The 8,442-nt window shown below is 41.6% G+C and overlaps 1 non-coding gene across 1 annotated transcript; it reads right to left on the bottom strand.

Moving 5' to 3' along the window:
- Positions 1-8,035: 8,035 nt before the first annotated feature.
- trnas-aga (transfer RNA serine (anticodon AGA)) lies at positions 8,036-8,117 on the bottom strand. Its single transcript has one exon. It is a non-coding gene; the product is annotated as a tRNA-Ser (tRNA).
- Positions 8,118-8,442: the final 325 nt, after the last annotated feature.

Consider the following 8,442-nt stretch of genomic DNA (forward strand, 5'->3'; position numbering starts at 1 on the left):
ACCCCCCCCACCCCATGTCCCTTAACAGGAGGCAGTAGAAAATGGATGGATGCAGTTTTGCTCCTTGTCGTTTTCGTTGGTCTGCTGCTGATTTTCTTTCCGACCAAAGCTCTGTGCTCTCTGCTGAATAATCCAACATGTTATTAGTTTTCAAATGGAATTAAGAAACTTCAAACTCTTCTGAACGCACCAAAATGAAGACGTAGTTCAAGCAGCATTGCACACAGGAGGTTAGTGGGACTGGAAATGTTCACCTGGGGAGTCTGGACACATTTGAACCACCACATTTGGGCCTGGGAGGCCAATTTAGATTCAAAACTACCTGAAGCTCAAGGACACAGGCTCACATATTGAAGTATTCTCAGTCTTCACACTTCAAGTATTTTCTACTCTTACCTGAAGCTCAAGTACACAGGCTCACATATTGAAGTATTCTCAGTCTTCACACTTCAAGTATTTTCTACTCTTCACACTAAGTTACCTCTTATATGAAGTTACTTGCTGAGAGTTATGCAGGACACTTTGATGGAAATATAACCTTCTTCTCTAATTAGGACAACAATGTGGGCGTGTAGTGAATCAACACCATAACAGTAATGCAGAGCCGGCCCGCGGCATAGGCAGTATAGGCAAATGCTAAGGGCGCCATCCATCAGGGGGCGCCAGAAGGGGGATATATATATACTGTATAGCAAAGCCTATAACAATAACCTAATAGAAATGATTTTCCCTTTTCCCTAAGTCGCGCCCCCCCCCCCCCCACACACACCCCACACACGCGCCCCCAGTCCCCCCTCCTCCTCCGACTAATAACACCTTACCAACCTGCTCCATGGGGAACGGTCGTTTTTTGATACGTAATAAAAACATGTCAAAACGTCCCAAACTGTCTGGTGCCCAGGGGAGAAAAAAAAGGAGAGAAGAGGAGGAAAAACGCGATAAAGACAGAGGTAATGTAAATGTAAATGTTCCAGTTAAGATGATGTCATGATATTATTTTTCTGTCGCGGAATGATGGATAATAACGTCATTAACCATCAGCATAGGATACCCAGATAGCGAGACTACATTGAAATCTCGGTCAACTATAAATCGATACAGTTGACCGGGAAATAAATATGATTGAAATTTCATCGATTTATAGTTGAGCGGGAATGCTTTCAATGACTCTTTGCCATCTTGGTAGTTAGCTTATCAATAAATAGCCAGCTAACTGTTCATCTTGACATCAGCTTATGTTATGAAAGGGTCTGAGCTGTTATGAAAAATAGTAATGTAACAACATCAACCTTACCTTCCTCAGGTAAATGTGTAAATATGAGATTTATTCAGCAGGCGTTATAATGTTAAATTTGCTTACATTCTGACGTATCGTTGGCTCACGTTTTCCCAGCTTGTAATAGTTCATCAAATTGCTGTTAATTTCCATCTCTTTTATATATTATAACTGTAAGCCTAGCTGTTTGTTAGTTCATATATTCTTAAGTGTGTTTATAGTGGTAAACTTTATATCAAAGTGCATCATCAATGTTAAGAGGAAAACATATATTATACTGCAGTTTACTGATACCTTTTCTTCTGCTAATTAGCATTTTACTGACATGACAATAAAACTGATATCATTAGTAATATATAAATTACTTATATCATTTGCACCTCTGAAAAAGTGCACTGTATATTACACAGTATAGTATAGTCTACATGCATGCATTTTTTAGGATTTTCATTTATATTATTTCATTTTATTTTATTCCATGAAATGTGTTATCAGACTGCTGTTTCCTACTCCTCTTCTCTTTTCAGATGCGCTGCTGCATTTATCTTATTAACTTATTTAATGATAAATTAAAAAACTTATCTGAGATCTTCTATGATGCAAGAAGGTCTCAGTGGACTTGCAGTTATTAGTATTAACCATGTGGTCTCAAATCAGTTGCCTTATGATGATGTTGTCGATGACTTTGCTGCAAGGAAGACCAGGAGAGTAAAGCTGTAGCAGGTTGTGACTGAGGAGCTTGAATAGTTTAAGCTAAGGTAGTCACAGAAAACACCAATAGAGATCTTTGTAAGATCACCTTTTTATATATAGTTTTAATAAATCCTAGTAATTTTGTTGTGCACACTGGTTTCTTTATGCACTTTTGTACACTTTCTTATTTATATTGTAGTTAAGTTAATTTAGGTCACTTGTTAAGACTGTTTTTTGGGAGTCCTAAATCTAATACTTTATGCAAGTTATTTATGTTATATTTCATATATTCAGTTAATTTTATTTTTGTATTTATTTCATACTTACTTTTTATATTGAGTATTTTGAATGTGAAATTTCTTTATTTAAATAAAAAAAAGTCTAACAAAACTATTTAGTTCCTTGTGAGTATATGTACACTAGAAGTTGAATTTACTGTGATGCAAGGGGGCGCCACCTAAAATCTTGCCTAGGGCCTCAAAATGGCAAGGGCCGGGCCTGGGTGGTTGTGAGAACTGCAGGGAGAAGCTGAGACCTGGAGAGGAAGTCCTGGACACCAGCAGACCTCTCAACACCTGCAGCATTTTTTCAGCTCCACCAAACCCAACATTCACTGCCTCCTCATCATCTGGGCATCAAAAGCAGCTCAGACCTGCTGCAGCTCAGCAGACCTCAGCCATTTTTAGGATGTCTCAATGATTCTCCTTCACATGATTTTCATTCAGAAACAATAGAATTGTCAAATACCACAACAGTTTTCAGCTTGCTGGTAAACAGTATTTCAACGTCCATTCCACTGTGTAATGGCAGTGACTGATGTGTACTATATGCAGTACTAATCAAGTACAGCCCTGACTGATACTTTATCTCCAATGCTAGGAAGGATAAGAATGTTGACATGGACCAAGCAGGAATAGAATCTCAAGTCATGTCTACTTTACTGAGCAGCACTCAGTTAATTTCAGGAAACACAAGACATTTTGACCACATGTCAATGAAGTAGTCAGCAAAATAAATATGACACTAAACAGTAGTTGAGGGAGAGCAGAGCTGGAAATAAGACATTACTGGAAGGGGAATAAATCTAAAACACGCAGAACCAGAACACAGCCACAGCTTTCTGTCATTTTCTGTCTCAAATACTTGACAAGTTTCAACTTGGTCCAAAACCTGCTCACCTCTCTGGGTGTCAAGTGTGTCTGCACCGTCTGATCAAACTGCATCAATTGTATGAGTCTTATTTCCTCAAATCAACTCTGGGCAGTGTCGATTGCAAAAAGAAAAAAAGTGGAAAAATAATGGAGTCTTTGCCAGAAGTTTCTTCTGGCTCAGGCCCTAAAAAGTGCTGTCAAGTAATGTTAGAACCAAGCTCTTTTGTTCTCCTGCTGTCACTGTCAAGTGCCAGCTTAACATGTGAGAGGTAGCAGGATCTATGCATGTGTTCATGCTTACAGCAGACAAGGAGGAAACCTTGGAGGATTTCAGGGACTTTTAGCAGTGGTTCACACTTCAGGTGTGAAAGCTTCTCAGTATAAAGTTTTAAGTGAGCGAGCCAGGAGTTGAACCTAGAATCTTCTGACAGTAGTCAGTCATGCTATCCGTTGCACCACCAGCCCTGTGAAAACCTCTTCATGTTCATGTGTACTTCATTTTACAGGAAATCCAAACGATCTGGTGGCATTTTCAGGGGACAAAATGGTGCAGTGGTCAGCACTGTGGCCTCACAGCAAGAAGGTTCCAGATTTGAGCCCCAGCTGTGTGGAGTCTGCATGTTCTCCCTGTGTCTGTGTGGGTTCTCTCTGGTACTCCAGCTTCCTCCCACAGTACAAAGACATCAAGAGGGGACGAGGCTGATTGATACTCTAAATTGACTGTAGGTGTGGCTGTGAGTGTGAATGGTTGTCTGTCTCTATGTGTTGGACCTGTGATGGACTGGTGACACATCCAGGATGAACCCCGCCTCTTGTCCGAAAGCTGCTGGGATAGGCTCCACCCCCACACACAAACCTTGACATATAATCAGTGGAGAAAAGGAAATTTATCGACACTCATGACTTCATCTGTTTTGAGAACTGAACTGGATATAAACTCTGAGAATTCAGAGTAAGGACCAGGAGGGTGGGACACAATAATAGATAGGAGGAAATGTGGAGTCTGGGTTCTTTTCTAGAATGTGATGGCAATGACAGTCCTGCCAAGTGACATCACTGACATGACTGGATGACTTCAGTCACGTGACTGGATGACTTCAGTCACCTGACTGGATGACAGTGTAGATGCCATTGTAGAGGTTGGGGAAACAGTCTCTGAGAATCCAGCTTGAACCAAAGCCCTCCTTGTTCTTCAAAAACCCAAACAGCGACCATCAGTCTCCCTCCAATCCTGTACTTGGGTTCAATGTTGCTGTTCCATTTTGCGGCAGTAGGTGTCGCTGTGATACCAGGTTCAGTTCAAGATTCCCAACTCCAGCTCATGTTGGTGACCTCAGTGGCAGGGTAAAATGGTGCTTCAGTGGATCATGTGGATCAACTCATGTCTATCCTCACTGCTCCACAGGTCTGTCAAATGTTCTGTAAAATAGTTTGAGCACAGCAGAGATGCTAGATTAGGAGTTGATGGGAGTTGTTGCAGATACCAGTGTCCAAAGTCCAGCTTGAACCCAGTTTGTGCCACTTATTTGTCAAGCTAGCAGAGATTCTTTTCACTGCCAAGCTAAAGTGACTTCTGTCAACAAAGGTAAACATACAAAAGGATATTTCTACTGTCAGTTCAAGATTTTTATCAAACTCCTTTTTCATAGCTTCAACCTTCCTCTTGTGTTAGCTTTCTGTTCCCATCTCTTATGTTAACAGGTCTGTTTTGACCCACGTCTTCAATCAGCTGTCAAATAAACTAAAAACAATTTTCTATCATCCAAGTTGTTTCCCATCTCTTGGTTTCCTTGTTAGGCTTCCTTATCCATGGAAATATTGATGGGAATATTTTGTTGTGGGCCTCTGGACCTTTTTTTAGTCAGTAAACCCTCAATTTCAGTTAAAAAAAATGGTAAAATGAACCTCAAGAAAATCATAGAAATAAACAAAAGGTTGTTGTGTTTCCTGACCATTACTGAGGGGTGTTAGAACACATCTCTGACATGGATTGGTTTGATTTATTCTTCATTTTAATATTATTAACTATTGTAACATCCATGGTGTTATGGGTCAGTTTCGACCCTCATATATTTACTTCAAGAAAAAGGAAAAAAAGTCTCTTTTTCAGCAACAGAACTTTAATACAAACACAAAATGAAAACCAGAACAAGCCAGAACCCAAAATATGGATTTGCAAGGTCAAACAAACAACAACCAGTCAAGCAAATCAAACCAACAGAAACCAAATACTGGTTCAAAACCAGTAAAAAACAAAAACAGAGGAAAAGTCTCTGTGTGCAAGAACATGCATGTGTGTGTGTGTGTGTGTGTGTGTGTGTTTAGATGCGTGTGTGTGTGTGTGTGTGTGTGTGTTTAGATGCGTGTGTGTCAAAAACTGACACACTTCATTTTTTGACAACATGAGCCAACAGTGGTGGTGTCTGTCAAAGAGGTGGAGCTCTGTCCTTCACCTGCAAGATTTCAGCAGGCAGCTCAGGTCCAGTTTTCTTCACTGTGCCACCATGACAAGTTTCCTCCTGAGAAGTTCTTGTCCAAGGTCATAGCTGGTAAAAGAATTGTCACAGTGATACTGGGACCCTGCAGTCCAGTCGTCATATCCAGGACCACACTGGACATGGCCGTCTTTGTTTGTTTTGTTGTTGTGCAATGTGAGAGAACGTGACAGACCATTTTATACCAAAGACAGGCTGTGTGTGTGTGTGTGTGTGTGTGTGTGTGTGTGTGTGTGTGACCATGTTAAATTCTTTTAAATAAATATGTTTCAACCTGCTATTATTTGTATGCTGTATGATTTCTGAAACCCAAGACTAACTAAGGTGTACATACTGCAACCTAAAGTATGGTAATGAGGAGAATGATGAAAAATCCACAAGCTGATCAGAAAATAATAAATGTATTCAGGAAAACAAAATCATCTCTGAACATGTGTGATTGAAATATGTCAGTGGGACTGGGAGAATCTGGCTTTACCACAAAGTGTCTCATCAAGAGGTCTGTCACATGCGTCTGCTGTGGAGGGTCAATCTGTCCGTCCACATTCAGATCAATGATGCAACGACTCTGCTATGATCAAACTACTCAGGATGAAACAGACCAATGTTGACATCAAGTAGCAACTCAGCAGCTGATCAACAGAGTCCTAAGAACCAGTAGAACCTGTTCATCGTCCCTGGGTGGGCTCGAACCACCAGCCTCTCGGTTAACAGCCGAGCGCGCTGACCAATTGAGCCACAGAGACTCTGAGTCACCTGCTTTTCATGAAGAGTTTTCAGGCTAAATTTCAGTGTGTGAGGTCCACACTGCACATTTGAGGGAACATGAAGGACAGATGAGGGTCTGACTGTCATGGTGAAAGCCTTCAGCACAAGAACTGAAACAACCCCCACCATCTTAACCCCCCCAGACCAAACATCATCGTCCAGCCTCCAACCAGAGGTCCATCAGTTATCATGAGAGCCACATGTGGAGTCTGGATTCTTTTCTAGAATGTGACGGCAATGACAGTCCTGCCAAGTGACATCACTGACATGAATGGATGACTTCAGTGCATCCAATTACCAAGTGCACTGCAGCAGTCCTTGTTGCTGTCTGCTGTTGTGTCACAGCAAAGTCTCTGGTGCTGGGATGAGGTCATGGAGACGATCTGGGAGCAGTCCTGATGTTAAATGGACAAAATGTGTCAACATGAAGTAAAATTGGAAACCTATTTGAAGCCTTATTTTGTGTTTGATGGACATTTTTTTAAATCTCTAATGACTTGTTTTAACTGAACCTACTGGATCCTGTGGTGCCTGATGAGGAGACAACTTGCAACTCTCTTCTGGCAGGCCTCCCTGCATGCTCATTCAAGCCTCTGCAGATGATCCAGAATGCAGCAGCACGCCTGGTGCTTCCAGCCCAGCGCTGCTCCAAATCTCTAGCCAGACTCTTCTCTTCTGTTGTTCCCAAATGGTGGAACAAACTACCCAACTCTGTGCGTTCTGCTGAGTCCCTTTCTACTTTTAAGAGACAATTGAAGACTCAATTGTTCAGAGAGCACCGAGGCACTTGACCTGACTCTTCTCCTCTTTGTGCTGTGGGGTAGAATAAGTCAGAGGGTCCAAGACCCAGCACTTAGTGATTATGTAGCACTAACTGTGTTGTGTGATGTTGTATGTCTGTCAAAAAAAAGAAAAAAAAAAGGGAGGGGGGGGGGGCGACACTTCTTCTGCCACTAGATGGCGGTACCTGTGACCAAATCACAACTGAAGCACTTTTGTGCTTCCTATGGACTTTTCCTTAATTAAGTCTAAATTCTTGCTTGTGTTGTACGTCGCTTTGGACAAAAGCGTCTGCTAAATGAAATTGTAGAATTGTAGAATTGTAGAACTTGGGTACAAAGTTGAAGAGGAGGGTTTTTGGAGGGGAGGGGATTTTTTTTCCAGTGTTGTAAATCAAAGTAACTACAACTACATGATAGAATTTCTCAAAATGTCCTGACTAAGATGGAGTCCAAACCAAATCAGCTGTCACAAGGGAAAGTCTGCATGTAAACACACACACACACACACACACACACACACACACACACACACACACACACACACACACACACACACACACACACACACACCAACTGACATTCCCAGGGACTAAACCAAACCAATTCCTACTTAACCCTAAGCTCCACCTCAGTTCCAGATGAAACTGGTTGAACATGGAACCGTCCAACTTGGAACATTTCCATCACCTTCACCACCACTGGAGTATCAACAAAGATTTTGGTCAACACCAGAATGGTTGAGACAAGACAACATGCTACCAATCCTCTCTCTCTCCCTCATCATCAGCTGCTACAGCCCTTGAAAGAAAACCTTTGACACATGGACCTACAGGAGGAGCAGATGTTGTCTCCTCTGGAACAGCAGTTTAACGTTGTTGGCAGGACTCCAACCTGCACGGGGAGACCCCAATGGATTTCTAGTCCATCGCCTTAACCACTCGGCCACAACAACTACACTCCCATGAGCATGAGTAGAGGATTGATATTCAACAATTTATCTTCATTGACGCACAGTAGATTTTTTTTATCTTCTCACAAACACAAACTATTTGTGTGTGTGTGTGTGTGTGTGTGTGTGTGTGTGTGTGTGTGTGTATGTTGTTTACCAGCACGCTGAAAACTGTTGTGGTATTTGACAATTCTATTGTTTCTGAATGAAAATCATGTGAAGGGACTTCCGGTGACGCCATGATGTAGAAGACATGAGGGAGAATTGCTCCGAGAGAAAACTAATGTAAAAATAGCTCTTTAACGTGATATTAGCAGCAGAAAGGGGT

The sequence above is a fragment of the Aulostomus chinensis genome, chromosome 4, assembly GCF_037954235.1.
Source record: "Aulostomus chinensis isolate RoL2024-O1b breed Wild chromosome 4, RoL_Achi_v1.0, whole genome shotgun sequence".
In the NCBI taxonomy this organism is placed as follows: Eukaryota; Metazoa; Chordata; class Actinopteri; order Syngnathiformes; family Aulostomidae; genus Aulostomus; species Aulostomus chinensis.